The sequence below is a fragment of the Medicago truncatula genome, chromosome 8, assembly GCF_003473485.1.
Source record: "Medicago truncatula cultivar Jemalong A17 chromosome 8, MtrunA17r5.0-ANR, whole genome shotgun sequence".
NCBI classification, from domain to species: Eukaryota; Viridiplantae; Streptophyta; class Magnoliopsida; order Fabales; family Fabaceae; genus Medicago; species Medicago truncatula.
In genome coordinates, this window is record NC_053049.1 from 15,018,963 (window position 1) to 15,035,092 (window position 16,130).

The 16,130-nt window shown below is 33.6% G+C and overlaps 1 long non-coding RNA gene across 2 annotated transcripts; it reads right to left on the reverse strand.

Moving 5' to 3' along the window:
- Positions 1–12,428: 12,428 nt before the first annotated feature.
- On the reverse strand, positions 12,429–15,477 carry LOC112417145 (uncharacterized). Of its 2 annotated transcripts, XR_005643424.1 has the most exons (4): positions 15,265–15,477; positions 14,991–15,017; positions 12,877–14,829; positions 12,429–12,765 (listed from the first exon to the last, which is right to left on the reverse strand). It is a non-coding gene; the product is annotated as an uncharacterized lncRNA (long non-coding RNA). The 2 variants fall into 2 exon arrangements; XR_003007678.2 differs by having other exon boundaries at positions 12,429–14,829.
- Between the last annotated feature and the right edge of the window lie 653 nt (positions 15,478–16,130).

Sequence of the window (16,130 nt, forward strand, 5' to 3'; positions counted from 1 at the left end):
TCATCAATAATCATAGATCAAATCACATAATAAAAAATTTCATCTAGTTCTACTCATTTCCAACAACGGAGGATTTAGTTACTCGCGATAAATATACAAGAGATAGAGATTAATATTTTTTTATTAAAGAATTTGTTGTATTCATTTATGTGTTCTTTTTTGAGTTTTGTAATTATTGTTTTTCTTCTTTTTATGTCACTTCAAATGATGTGCAACTCTCATTATGAGGCCAAAAATTATTCCAAAAGTAAGGCCACATGGACAAAAAAATAGTATTAAAATCAAGACGAGTGAAAAAATATTACAAAACCGCCATCAAGAATGAAGACTGATGTGGTCCAGTAACCGATCCAATCTTAACTCTTTGTTTCAAAAAAATCCTTGCATTGCGCTCCTTCCAAACAATCTATATAGTATCCGACCATACAGCTTGAAGTCCTACATGATTATCTTTCTTGAAACCATTTGAACCTCTAAATTGAACGGCTTGTTCCAAAAAAACAACTGGATGTTAGTTGAAATACCCAAGCAATTAAAAACGAAATGTCAAATACCACCAAAAGACTCACACCCTACAAACAAATGTATAATTGATTTTTATTTCCCGTAACCTCTAGTGTATGTCATTCAAATATGAATCACCATCCCACGACAAGATAAATTCTCTTCCAAATCCCCATATAGTAGACCCATCTATGTTTTTCTGCAATAAGGTTTTGAGTTTGACGCTCACTTTTATTTTCTACGTACACCAATAGTTTGCTAGGTGTTATTATATTTTTCAGTCTCTATATTTATTTTTTGTGGACTTTTCACTCAATATGTTTGTCCTTGAACAAAAGTCTTTAACACCAAAAAAATATTTATAGAAGAATCTTAATATTTTACTAGAAATCCAATTTATGCAATTCTCCTTAGAAATATCGAATCATTGCCTGTAACTTTGTTTTCACACTCTCAACCATTACCAAAGATTCATCGGTTGCGATTGCATCCTCCTACGTTTGCATTTTCGTTGTTTTATATTTTCTTTCAATGCTATTCAAATATCATTTTAGTCTCGTCATTTTTTTAAAAACCTTAAGATATTCAACTTTCTTATATCTTTTAACTTTCTTATAATTTTGGATATCTATTAATGTTAAATATACCTTATAATTTCTTAAATATTTGTATATATCATGCATTTGAAAATTTATTTTTTCTTCACTACTTTCAACTTTGGCTTTGTTTGGTAAGGCCAGGAAGCTAGCTTATAGCTTATAAGCTCGTTTGATGAAAAAAGCCCAGTTTGGTAACAGTCTTTTCATAACGAGGGTATAACTTATTTTGCGAGCTTATAGCTTAGTTTTTAGACGTTATTTCAAATAGCGTTTGAACTTATAGCTTATTATCTTTTGTTCTATTTTTTATTATTTTAATTAAAATTCATATTTATCCTTTATAATTTGTTATACTTTAATACTAAAAGAAAACTATTGCAAAACGTATTTTTTATATCTCAAGTATGCATATGCTTCTCTTTGGCACTCGTTGAATATATTGCAGTGCAACGATACCATTTCATTTCATGTAATGACACATACAATTATTTATATTTCCTAACTTATGAAAAAAAGTTCATTTTTTATGGGTATATACGTTAGTTTTGTTTTTTTGTTGTTGTTATTCTTTTAACACTTTTTTTAATCTTATCAGTGATTATTTTTTACTTTGTTTATAGAAAGAAATTTTATACTTTAATCATTAATAAAGTATAAAAATTGAATGAAATAAACTTAAAACAATTTTCCAGCAAAAAATATATTGGTTATATTAATAAATTTAAATAACTAAACATCTTAAATATTAATAAATTATGAATAAAAAAAGTCATTTTTTGTAAATTTACAATTATCAATTAGTTGAACCGCCAATTTTATCAAACACTTTAATTATCTTATCCACTATCAGTCAACAGTCATCAGCTACATGCTATAAACCATCAGTCATAAGCTATCAACTATAAACTATAAGTTATAATCTATCAGATAACTTATCAGTTATCCCCTATTTTTACCATACAGTGCCTTTGTCCCCCCTAAAGCTAAATTCCTGGCTTCATCCGTGCTTCTCACTAAAGTATGAAGACCCCCACATCTACTAGAGTGTGCATAAGCTAAGTAATAATCAATATTATATTATATCAGAAAATGAAGTTAATGTTGAGTGAAGTTTTTACCTTTTGGAACCATCTATTTTGTTAACAACACAAATATTGAAACAAAAGTCTCCTCCAAACTACGTTGGCAAGATTTATACAGAAGGAAATTGGTTGTTCATAATTTTCAGCATTTAGGTAGCAGATATGACGTTTACTAGCCAATTCGAAAAGCAAAAAATATCAACAGCATAATCTGAATTAATAAAAATGAAAGAAACTGAATCAGAAGCTATGTTGAAGATATATATAACTAGAATTCGATAATTTCACACTATACATAAACATAAAATCTAAATTAAATTTTGAACTTCTTACTTAACATCCCTTCACATGGACTCTCTTCTTCTCCCTTAGGTGGACTTTCTTCTCCCTCAGAGAATTAAATTCAACTCACTCATCCGTTGACGCTAATTCGTTTTATCTTAGCACATGCATATTCCACGTAGCATGACCTTTGAAGTTATCATCTGAAAGCTATTACTCAAACATTTGTGACCTGCAATGAATGCTTCCCTAAAGAATTTGATCTTTTCAAAAGACTGTTAAACTAGCCAGTGAAACTTAAATTTTTGTGTAGGATCAGTGAGGAACTTAAGCCTTTCTTAGCTTAAAGAGGAATCCAAAGGGTGGAAGCACCAGCAACAACCATTCCAGTTTGGCGTAAAGGACGATATGAGAAGCCATTGTTGCGTAACGCTTGTGGATTGCATTTCAAGGCTAAAGGAACCCTTGAAAAATATCTCCCAAAAATAGCTCAGCAAAATCTGTCAATGGTTGAAGAAACTACCTGCCACAAAAAATCAATGTGACACCTAGGTGATTGTATCATTAAGGCATAATATCAAAAGACTTTAATGTGATAGTATCAGTATCTATCAATTAGGTATTTTCAATTGAAACTAGTTGAACAAATTTTCAACAATTAATTAGCAGACATAGCCAATTCGAAAAGCAAAACAAGATGAACATCATAATCTATACATGATACTTCTATACATGATCAATATCAATATCGATAAAGATATTATAAATAAATCATTAACTATATAAAAGATAATTCTATACATGATCAAAATCAATATCGATAAATATCAAAGTCTCGAATGTCATTACTAGAATTAAATGAATTAGCCCTAAACATAAAATCTAAAGTGGATTTATGAGTAAAAATTTTGTGGAACTATCCTTTTGAACTTCTTACCTAAGATCCTAGCCTGTCCGAATTTCTCAATTTTTAATTAAAGAAATCACACTCGATATTGAATCCTAGTAAATTTATTGGGCAATTATGCCTGGCGTCTTAGCAATTTTACTCGTAGCTTTAATTTACTTTTACTTTGTCTTTTTTTGTTTTTTTACAGAATTGCTTCTTTCTCGAAATCGCCTTTTCCGCTGAGATTTATGGTCTTGCAAGGTTTGTTCAAGATGGCGAGATGGTGAATAAGCCTTTTGAGGCGGTCTTTTATTGTCCTTTGGTAGGCGAATTCTTTGAAGGCTTTATCATAGGAATAGGGCGACGTTTCTTCTTGCATGTACTTCGGCGGGCTTGTTTATGAATCCTGAGGGCGAGTTAGACTCTTTTTAAGATCATTTAGGATGGCAAGTGATGCCATTTCTGCTTTATGAGAATACGTGTTTGTTTCGTCCTTCAGTTTGTAATTTAGGTGGTTTAGTGCTCCTAGGAGATTTGTTTTTGCTAGCGGCGCCTGAGGCGTTTCCTATTCTTTGGCCTTGTATGCATTCTTTTAAAAGTGTTTGATGTATGTGGCTTAGCGTCAATGATGTTAGAGCCTTATTTAACGGATAGCTTTTTCATTGGAGACTTCTGAAGAGAGGTTTGTTGCGAAGTTTGTGTGTAGAACCCTTTGTGGCATATGTGTATGTTCAGAGCCTCATAGGGTCGACATAAATATTTGTTCAAAGCCTCTTAGGGTTGAAAACGCGTTTAGAGCCTCATAGGGTTAACGTTAATATATGTTCAGAGCCTCTTTAAGGATGACAACACGTTCAAAGCCTCATAGGGTTGACACCACGTTCAGAGCCTCGTGGGGTTAACGTTAAGATTTGTTCAGAGCCTCTTTAGGGTTGACAACGTATTTAGAGCCTCATAGGGTTGACGTCATGTTTAGAGCATCGTGGGGTTGACGTAATGGTGACGTTCAGATCCCTCTTTCAGGGATGACGTAATGTCGACGTTCAGAACCCTCCTTCAGGGTTGACAGAATGGCGACATTCAGAGCCCCCTTTCAGGGTTGTCGTAATGTCGATGTTCAGAGCCCTCTTTCAGGGTTGATGTAATGTCGACGTTCAGAGCCCTCCTTCAAGGTTGACAGAATGGCGACGTTTAGCAAGTATTTTTCCTCATTTCGGCTGGGATATCAAGTAAACAAGACGACAAAACTTTTCAGAAGGCAGGGTGCCTCGTTAAAAAACCTGCAAAATAAAACAAATTTCAAAGTTCGAGAAAGCTTCGTATAATGCCGCGTTTCACCTTTATGCTCTTTAATGGAGGGACTATTCCTTCCATATGCATTCTTTGTTGCTTGCTATCTTATTTTCTATGTCCTTATTTCCTTCTAGATCTTTCGCCCAATCAATTCTTCTACACGGATTCATTTTGTCTTTATTCTAATCAGTCATTATAAGTCCATTATTTATGTTTTTACTAAGCAGTAAGTTCAGTTTGCAAAGTAAATGGCACATAAAAAGGGTTCCATGAAAGAGAGGTCGGTCATTTGGACCACTTAAATACCAAGGCTATCCTCGACAAAATCCCTCCTATGCGACTTTTTATCGATACTACTCTTCACTTGCACCTTGGGGTACCTAGAGTAGTTAAATAATTTCTCTAATGATTGAATGTGTTTTACACTTCAGTTAAACAGACATAATTACAACTGTGCTACTCCTCTTTCTTTTTTCGTTTGAAACTAACTCTTCCGCTTAGTTATGTTGTTTTCTACTTTTCTTCCTTCGACTATTAATATCGAACTAACTCGCCCCATCAGCTATCTAATGGTGTTTTCCTAAGGTAATCTATGTCCTTAAGGTAATCTCCTATTTTTTCATTAGGGCAAAACAAAATGATGGGAAAGCCAAACAAAGTCATCAAACATAACTCTTTAGAACTCATCTTCGTCTCATCTTTCTCGATCTTCGTCTTGCTGCAATACAATATTGTCTAAAGTAGAATGTTACACAATTATTTCAAATAATCAACAACAACAATAGTAATAAATAATTCAGCAAGATTTATAGAGAGGCGGAGTAGTGTGCATCTTTTAACTGTTCTCTTTTAATTCATCTTATGCTTCAATTGCGATAATAATATTCAACAAAAAACTAGTGTCTCTACTAAGTAATGTAAAAACGGAATGATAGAAAGTTTCAGAAAAGATACCAACCATGTTGTACTGCACATAGTTTTGATGTCCAGTAAGCTAAACATGGTCGTGCAATGTAATAACCAGATTCCATTTATAAATGTATCCTTGGAACTATTTCCTAATGCAAATTGCCAACCAATATATATTTATTGTGCATTCACAATCCCACCGTCATCTCCAAAGCACTTTTGTACCTGCTGACATGATAAATCCTGCAAAGCATAACATACATGCTATTGTCGACCAATTCAAAATTAAAAACAAAGCCTTAATTTTAATTATCCGCGGAAACTGTACTACTATCCAACTAAAATATAAGATAATTAAAGAAATAACATGATTTGATATAACTAAATAATTTGAATTGTGGCGATTATCAAATTCTGAATGATTAAAAGTAGAATTTGTGGATGGACTCGTTTCGCTACTATCATGTTCATCATCAGAAAGCATATCATGAAAAAAATATACAGACGTGATTAAATAATCAAGGAACGCAAAACCTGATTGGAAAATTCGATCTGATTTCATCGGTGGCTTTGACGAAACTATTGTCACTGAATCTTTCATTCATCGGCTGCTTCGACGAAACCAGAGCAGTTTGTTGGCGATCGCTTCCTAGAAACACCGAAAGCGAAGCTGGGTTGGTATTTCACCGGCCGTCTTATTTAGATTTTATGAGTGTGGCCTAGGTTAGCTTTGCCGAGGTTCCTACAGGCGGCGCCAACTGTACAATAATCGATATTAGGGTTTAGTATCGTATTGGTCATGCCATGAGAAGGCTTTCAAGGGGTGGTATTTATAGTGGTATGATCTATGGTGACTTAAGCCTCAAGTAATGAGGGTACTTAAGTCTTTCTGCCGAGCTCTAGAGGCTTATGGGGAGGGCACACCCTGGGCCTTAAGGCCCTTTTTAAGGGCGCTGAGGCCTCTAGGAGGGTTCTAAGACCCTTTGGGATGACTCTTAGGTCCTTAGGAAGTGGTGACAGTCCAAGTACAAGGCGAGACTAGGGGCGAAGGGGTATGCACAACAATATGGAGTTGACGACATTGAAGTATTTGCTCCAATGGCAAGACCAGATACCATTAGATTAATACTTGCTCTGGCTGCTCAACACAGTTGGGATGTTTTTCAGTTGGATGTGAAGAGTGCATTTCTTCATGGTGAACTTAATGAATATGTATTTGTGAAGAAAAAATTTAAGGGTTCAAACTGAGTCAAAAGGGCACAACTACAAGCTTTACGGAGGGATTTTGAGATTCTTCATATGAAAGAAGGAGGAACAGTTAATACTTATTTCTCCCGCACTCTAACCATTGATCTCAAAATCTTCACAGTGATGATTGTTTGACTCATAATTTCACCACGAGCTTTCATTTTGTTAACAATGGTTAGAGTGTGGGAGAAATAAGCATTAACTGTGTCTCCTTCTTTCATATGAAGAATCTCAAAATCCCTCTATAAAGCTTGTAGTTGTGCCCTTTTGACTCGGTTTGAACCCTGCAATTTTTGCTTCATTGAATCCCATATATTTTTGGACGTGTCCTGGTTGAGGATTGTTTGAAGCACATCACGAGAAATTGCTTGAAAAAGATAATTTTTGGCTTTCAAATCCATCAACATTTGTTCTTTAATCAATTTTGCGCCGTGCCTCAGTTTTCTCTACTCATGCTTCCACAACCAAAATCTCATTTTAGATGAGATCCCAATATTCTTTCGAACGAAGAAAATTTTCCACCAACATTGCCCAATAATCATAACGACCATCAAACTTGGGAATAATATAATGTACGAAATTACGACTATCATTTTCCGCCATTCTTCTAAACTTCTTTTACTTGAAAGAAAATTTCAATTTCTTTCTTGATACACACTTATTTCTCTCACCCCAGATGTTTTCCTCACGCTCAGTCACTGTGGATCAAGCCCCAATAATGGAGCTTTGATACCAATTGTTAATACTAATAACTACCATATTGATTTTATGAGAGAATGTCTTATTTTATTAAGAACAAGAGTTTGGCTTTATATATAGCCTTACACATGATTCAAAAATGGAAAGTGTGAAAATAGATGCAACCACATTGCAAGCCTTATAATGTGTAGACTATGTCCCAAAAGAAAAACTAAGTCATACTTCCTAATAATAGAAATAAATTAAACATAACCACACAATAATTTAACAATTTAGACCAATATCTTTTTATTTAATATCTTGTTTATTCCTATAAAAGAAAATAATGTTTAGACTAATATATTTATATCTTGGAAGAAAATAATGTTTTGACTAATATATTTATATCCTGGAAGAAAATAATGTTTAGACTAATTTATATAGAGGGGGATATTTTGACTCCAAGAGTAAGTGTAATAACTTATTCCAAATTTTGACCTTTAATTTTAATATTGATTAATGACTTAGATTAATTGATATGTTAGACTTTAATTTCATTTTCTACTGTAGTCGACACTTAACACCACAAAATAACAAAACAATATATGTATTTTAATTGATTGATTTTTTTTGTTTTCACGCAAAAAAAAATCTTCAAAAATATATGCAATTTTTATTCCAAGTAAAGGATATTTCTATTCCTTCAAAAAAACAAACAAAGATTCACTCATTCTATATATACTTAAAGTAATTCAATATTTTAAAATTTTAATACCACGATGGTAAAATAAGCATCAAAGTTTTTTATTTGACTAGATTTGTTTGAAATAAATATTTTTAAAACAATAAATATCTTTAACACAATCACTTTTTTTTTTTTTAAATAATAAATATTAAAAATAAAGAAAATAAATATTTTATCTAAAGTTTCCCTTAAGATCAATAGCCTGACCAAAATTTAGCAAACTAAGTTTTTTTTATCTATTTTTTTCTATGATTTCCCACAATGAATTTCCATAACTTGTTTTTCTTATGATGATTAGGGTTACTAGCTGCCTAATGCTCTTTCTTAGAGTAGTACGCATCATTAGGGACATACCTACGGTTCTTTTTAGGACTACTCTTCTTCTTATTGGTTTTATTGTCAGAGAAGTCAAAAACAGGGTTACTATTAATAGTCCTAACTGAGAACGGGCCTTACAATGAGGTAAGTCCTATTATCAAAAGAATGTAAGGGATCATTCTTAGTTACTTGTATGCATAATTAATAGGATTAATAGAATGTTGAGGAACTGAGTGTTCAGTTTGAGAGATTGTTAGCTCGCTTTCCTTGAATACATTTATTTACTTCAGCATATATGCCATAAGCATTGCTTCCTTCATTAATTTGTATCGGGCTTTTTCGTACTCCACTAAGGGATCGTTTTCATCCCTCATGGTATAAGGTATATCGCTGCTCATAAATATATATAAAAGAAAATAAGTAATTTAAATTGCTCAGTCGAAAATATCAACAATCCACGAAGAGCGCCAAAAACTTGATGGTATGGATTATGGCAAGTGTATCAATCGTTAACCAAGTGATAAAGTGATAAAAGTTAAGGGTTAAAAGACTTGCAAGTTTACCTGTTTTGGTTACAGAAAAGTAAGTAGCGGTGGTTAAGATTCTTCAAATCCCCTCTGTGTGTGTGTATATATATATATATATATATATATATATATATTGTTGGATAATAAGTAACACTAATGTTACGTTTATTTATCTTAGGTAGACTATATAAGTGATGAGGTCGTTGGGACGTTACTAACCTACTTTTGTTTTCACGCTAAAAAAAATTCCTTCAAAAATATATGTAATTTTTATTCCAAGGAAAGGATATTCCTTCATAAAAAATAAAGATTCAATCATTCAATATACTTAAAGTAATTCAAGATTTTAAAATTTTAATACTACGATGATAAAATAAGCATCAAAGTTTTTTATTTGACCACATTTGTTTTTCTTCTTCCTTTACTTTTTATTTACGCTAAAAAAATTGTATATATTTTTGAAGAAAAAAACCAATTGTAAAATTCTGTTCTTCATTATAAATTCTATTTATTTGACCACATTCTATATGTTTTTCTCCCTATACTATTTTTTAAAAGACATATTCTATTTGGTTTCTTCATTATAATTCCGTTCTTTTCGTATATTTTTTGTAAACATGCATTCTTGTAATAATCTTACAATTCATTTATACTAGTATGTACCCGTGCAAAGTACGGGAAATTAACATACTTATAAATTTTAATAATTTTTTTTTTTTTTTGAAGGAAACATGCTTATAGCATTTCATTGATTATAAGAGTTTCAATACAATTAGGTATATCAAAATAAACAATGTGACTGGCTAGTAACGTGGCTTCTCTTGCAAGAGCATGAGATACCTTGTTGGCTTGTCGCCTAACAAACTCCACCCTAGAGTTAGAAACTAAATAAGTAAACAAATAATGACAAGAAGAAATAATGCAACCAAATTCGGACGTGTCGTTCCTGTCAGAGAGAAAAGCATCAGACGTCAGCTTAGAATCCGTTTCAAAATCCACGCTATCAAACTACAAGTCACTCAACCACTGTAATGCCGAGTGCAAACAAAGTGTTTCTCCTACGTCAACTGAAACACGACAAGGGATCACGTAACTGTCTTGACCAGAACAGAAGTACCATCTGAATCATGAACACAAATGCCAATACGTGTTTGGTTGAGGGAAGAGGTTGCATTTGTATCTCCCCGACAAAGGGTATTGCCATGTACTTGCATCATGTGGTACCGAAGTGGAGGCCTCACCATCAAGAGTCGGAGACGGCTGAATTTGACTGGTTGATGCAAGAACTGTGGGGGTGTTAGCCAACTGCCAATCTACGACCATGTTCCTAGCTCGTTCCTCCACTGTAGCACTAGTTTTTATTACATCATCCAAAACCTTAAGATTACGATGTTTCCAGATACTCCAAATCACAGTTATCAATCGTTGTGCAAGATCAACAGATAAATTTTCAAGCAACGAAAAAATAGCATCCGTAGTTGAAGAAGTATTTGAAAGAGCATGCTGAATAGAACCTCATAGGCCGGTTCTATTCCAAACCTGGATGGAAAACGAACAAGAAAAAAATACATGAGAAAAATCTTCATAATCTAATACACAACTAGCACAGTTAGTCGGACAAACAACACCTTTGTCTAACAGACGTATCCGAGTCGGTAAGCAGCCTCTACATATGCACCACAGTAAATTCTTAACCTTCGGTGGAACTTTGAGATTTCAAATTCCAGCCCAACACCTCGGGCGCCAAAGATGAGAGGAATCGACAAGCTCAGATACACATAACATGTAAGCACTGCGGACAGAGTAACGGCCATGCCTTTCCGCTTTCCAAATAATTCTATCCGCATTTACCTGAGAAATAAGAGGCGTGTGTAGGATCTTATCGACTATATCAGCACTAAACACCTGTCTAACCACCTGTTCATTCCAACTTTTATCATACAAACTCATCAGACTATTGATGGTAAAAGTTTGAATAAAGTGAGCACCTGGAATATCACTTGGAATACACTCCCCGTTAGGTAACCATGGTTCATTGAGAATAGAAATGGACGCACCTAGCCCTATACTCCAACTTGCACCTCCCCGCAACTTAGCACGCATGATGCTATGCCAAACGTAGCTAGGATTATGACCGATTTGAGTAGTGAGATAGGAACCAGAAGGAAAATAGCTTGCTTTGAAAATACGAGCTACCAAAGAATCTGGTTCAGTAATAAACTTCAAACCCTGTTTACCTAACATAGCTAAATTAAAAGCAGTAAGGTCTTTGAAACTCTTAGGTAGAGTTTGTTAGAAGGCAAGCAAATGAGGTCGCTCATGCTTTAGTATTAGCCACATCTTTAGCTAGTGTAAAAAATATTGATTGACTGTCCTGCTTGTATTAACAATATTCCTATGAATGAAATGCTATAAGTTAGTTTGAGTAAAAAAATGACAGTGTAGTTAGTGTCAACTTTGCTGAAGAAAAAAGTTATTTCAGTGGAAGCACAACTTAGGGAAATGACTGGGACAGACACACACCGTATTGTGCATATATATGACACATTTATTCATCAAAGTTCTGATCACGGTCAACCGAGATAACGGCATAGAAGGAATAAATTTATTAATTCTAAGTACATATATGTAGCAGACCCAATGAGAATAATGATGGTGGGTGATAGTAGAAGAAGCACGAACTCTCCTCAGATTAGGTGTGTCTCGGTGTTGGACACGCGTTGGTGTCTGACACCGACACCTGTGATCATTGAATTATATTTTCTTAAATTATTACATGTGTCGGTTTATCGGTTTCACCGTGTTGTGTCCGGTGTCCGTCTGTGTATATGGAAGGACACAATGCAGCGATCATGATGGAAGAAAACTCCTAGTGAAAGGAAGCTATGTATACACAGTTTCCTTAGTAGAATACCAGAAGGATCACTTGGTATTTTATATAAGTTATCTTTTGCAACACATACTCCATCTCGTATAATTCAACTCTCATTGAGAATATCAAGTTAAAGAAAAATAGTTATATGGTGTGGTGGAATGATTCCTAATTAATTGAACTTTTTTATATTAACTTCGCTAGGATCTTAAAGCTTAGGATTATTCAAATTCAATCAAGTTCTTGTTTTGATCCGAAATGATGGTGACGCTTGTCGAATCCTTCATTCATGGTTCTAATGGAATCAGGTCCAATATCCAATCCCATCCATCAGGGATACTTGATGCTGGCACAATTTCAGCAGAAAAGATCAGAAGTTTAAGTATTTAAATATAAACATTCTAAACACTACTATGAGTATATGATCGTAAAGCTAGGCCACTAATCAGTGACATATTGGAAAAAGATAGACTAGTAGCTTAATTCAATCATATAAAGAACAATGTTTACCTCTATTACATATGATTTGAAATATTTAATAATGGCTCATTATTTGTATCTTTGTATTGGTTATATCGTGTCTTGTGTGTTTAGTGAATTAATATATCTTATAAATAAAATTTATCATTGTCAAGGTTCATTTATACATCTAATAAGAGTTTGTGATTGGTGGTTACTAAGTATATTGAAGAATCTGAAAAGGACACGAAGAACACCAGCTATCGTTCGCAATTCTCCATGCCTGCCTCCTCCTCTGCTGTGCCTGCTTCTGCCGCTTTGCCAGCCTTTGCTCCTCCTCGCTATCTTCATCTTGTCGCGCTGAACATGTAACATTCCTCGCATACATTAGAATGGAACCCCTTAAATATTTTAAAGCTTTATATCAACTTAGTAATTGGCAGAAAAAGTGCAAGTGCAAGTTCATCTTACTCTGTGAATTTATATTGTAAACCGAACCCAACCTTTCTCAGTTTTCCCAAAAGAGGCAATACATTGAATAAATGTAATACTTCCTTGCTGCCAGACAAGGTCTTGATTTCATACTAGAATCCTTTGCTACTTGGAGATCCTTTATATTTGGAAAAATATTAAATTATATATGTACAATCTTTTCAGCACCTTTAATGATATGTGTTGGTTGTTCAAATGGTAGACTGTCACATAAAATGAACTTTAATTGGATTGCTTCTATTCCCTGCATGCATTTTTTTACAAGTTGCTGCCATCTTGCAAAGTCTGGTTGGAACTTTATAGGGACTTCATTGCAATATGTATTGGAGCATTATTCTTCATTGGAATGATACTGCCACTATATAAAGCTATGTTTACTCAAATAGTCATAAAGCAGCCTGCAGTAGCAATTGGTTTTGTTTCACAAAAATTTTGACAACACTTTTTCCCTTATGACCCTTGATTTGTTTCAAAAATCATGCACATTCTGCTTAAAGCTATTATCGCATTGTCTACTTCTAATGTTTGAGAATTCTGAAGAAACAAATTTTAAAGTGTTGTTGTTATGAGCAGGTGAATCATGACTACAAGTGCTTGTGAGCCATTTTTCAGTATCAATACCATTTTGAAAGAAAACTTTTTATGGGAAACTTTCTTCAAACAACAGAAGAACTGAAGCTGTAAAGGGGTCTGTCTACCAGGTGTCAAAGGAGCTTCAAATTTTCTCAACCGTGTTCCAGAAACATTGTTGAATGTTCTGTTTACTGCGTTGAGATTTAGAGCTGGCATGGATTTGACAAATTCAGGTTTCTCTTGGGTTCAACTTGCAAAGAGGGTCTATTAAATCATCAACAAAAGGGTTGTTTTTGTTGTTGATGTTGATGTTATAGTCTTTGTATTTGCACAAAAAACAGCAACATGATGTATTAGTCTTGTTTGAGGCGTATTTAGTCTTGTTTGAGGCGTGTCTGCTGGTTACTCGTTGAAAGTTTTTGGTCTTTTTTCCTTCGGGTTTTCAGTTTTACTGCATATATAGGGCAGGCGTTTCTTGGTTGTATCTGTTTTGCTCGTCCTTTCAAGATCGTGAATGATTAGTATTATTAGCCGATTAAAAAAAAAAAAACAATCCTTACCTTTAGTCTGCTTCATCTATGTGTTATGATTAATTTATCTGCAATTCTGTGTGCTGATGAAGTTATTAACATTCAATGTTATTCATTAATCAAGGATTCAAGATTATTTATATTGACATATCCATAATGATATCAACAGATCGGTAAATTACCTGTTGGTGCAAGAAAAACGCTTATAGCTGTAGCTAAGAGATGAGGCAAGATGTCATTATTAACGAGGAAGAGTGAAGCCGAAGAAGAGTGAGCTAAATTGAAATGTTTTGGCTGCCCAACATTTCTTGGCGTCTCATAAGTCATAATTAACACACTGATTAAATAAACAGCTTTGATAAAATTTATCCGTAATAGAACCAAACTTTATTTTTGAGTTGAAGTAATGGAACCAAACTTCTCCACAAAATAAAAAGTAAATATTACTCTAACAAGAACAGAGGAAGGAATAAAAGAATTACCATGTTTTTCCAACAATTTTGACGGATGAGATCAGTGCCAAATTTGATAAAGCATTTGGCGACATCGATTCAACAGTGGAGAGAAGTAATAAAGAACAAACAATAAAAAAACTAAGGACATATTAGAGATTGTCTGAGGCATGATTCCAAATTACAAAATGAAAAAGAAAAAAAAAAAAATAGTATCAAACAATTAATCGTTATCCTTACATAAGAATTTGAAGAATCTCTAGTCACATGGAAGAAAGGAATGTGATTACCATAGCCAAGTTGTGTTTCATCATCATCAGAATCCTCAACATTTTCAAATGTATTAAGTCCCAACGATTTCGAAATTTGAGCACTCACTGCGGCCAAAACACACAAATCACAATATAAGTCAAATTATAGGTGAAAGTTCATAAAAACATTATATCAAATAGATGGGGGAGGCAAAAGTAAGTGGAAAATTAACTCAAATGGGACAAAAGCAAAAGTAAAAGAACCATGGAGAATGTGATGGAATTACCTGTATCTTCAAAAACTCTTCTTTAATCTGGGCAATAGAAAAAATGGTGATTTAAATATGAGAAGAATAGAATAAATGAGTAAAAGGTCAATGGGTATATAAAATCAAACTCAATATCAAATTTTTACTAAACTATCAAAAGATCATGTTTATCCCCTCAAAAACCCTAAAAACAGAATCAAAAAATGAAATTCGAGCCATCCAGTGTAGCGTGCGACCATGAAAATAAATTGAATCAATTAAAGGAAAGAGTATAGGATAGGAATTGAGATACCTGAGATCGATAGAAGAAGCAGATGAGAGCAGTGGGGGCGAGAGAGAGGAAAACGTGCATAGCAAAGAGAGAGAGAGAGAGAGAGAGAGAGAGAGGAACATGGTAATAGCTTGATGGAAGGATCAAGTAATCGAGAGATCGAGAGAGAGAGAGAGAGAGAGAGTTTGATTTGGTTAAGGGAAAAGAGGAAGAAGATGGGTTCTGTTAGGAGAGATGATACCAATTAATTATGATGTGCACCATCTAGAGGGAGTGTGTTAGGGTTAATTAAATAAGGGTAATACAATCAAAGCAAGCACTGCTTAAAATTAGGGTAAGAATTAGCATTCGGATTAACTTTATAAAATAAGAGATAAAAGATTATTTTTCTTATCTCCATGCTTATTGATTTTAACGTTTGGACTTGTTTAAAATGAGTTATAGTTCATATTATAAAATTGAAGTTGAGTTAATGAACACTTTGAAATAAGAAAATATTGCCTTTGCAGTATAGATATAGATGCAAACCATTGAAACCAATTGAGAATTCTTGTACTTTCATGCTTAATTTAATCTTGAATTCTCTAAGGAATCAGGGGTTAATTAACAATTGGAATTAACAATTATGTCACTAAGGAATTAGGGAAAAATCATTTTAGAGAAATCGATAGTAATTAGATATAGGGATTCAATAATCATGGTAAAGTTGATAACTTATGACAGTCATCTAGCGAATCTCATCTCTAACCATTAATTATTATAAAGTTCAAACGAATCTTAATTTGCTTAATTTTCATAATTGATATCCAACAAATCTAGTAATTTTTTCTTCAATTAAATATATAAATATTATTCAAGAGTATAACGCGGTCCTCGAGTTGACACTC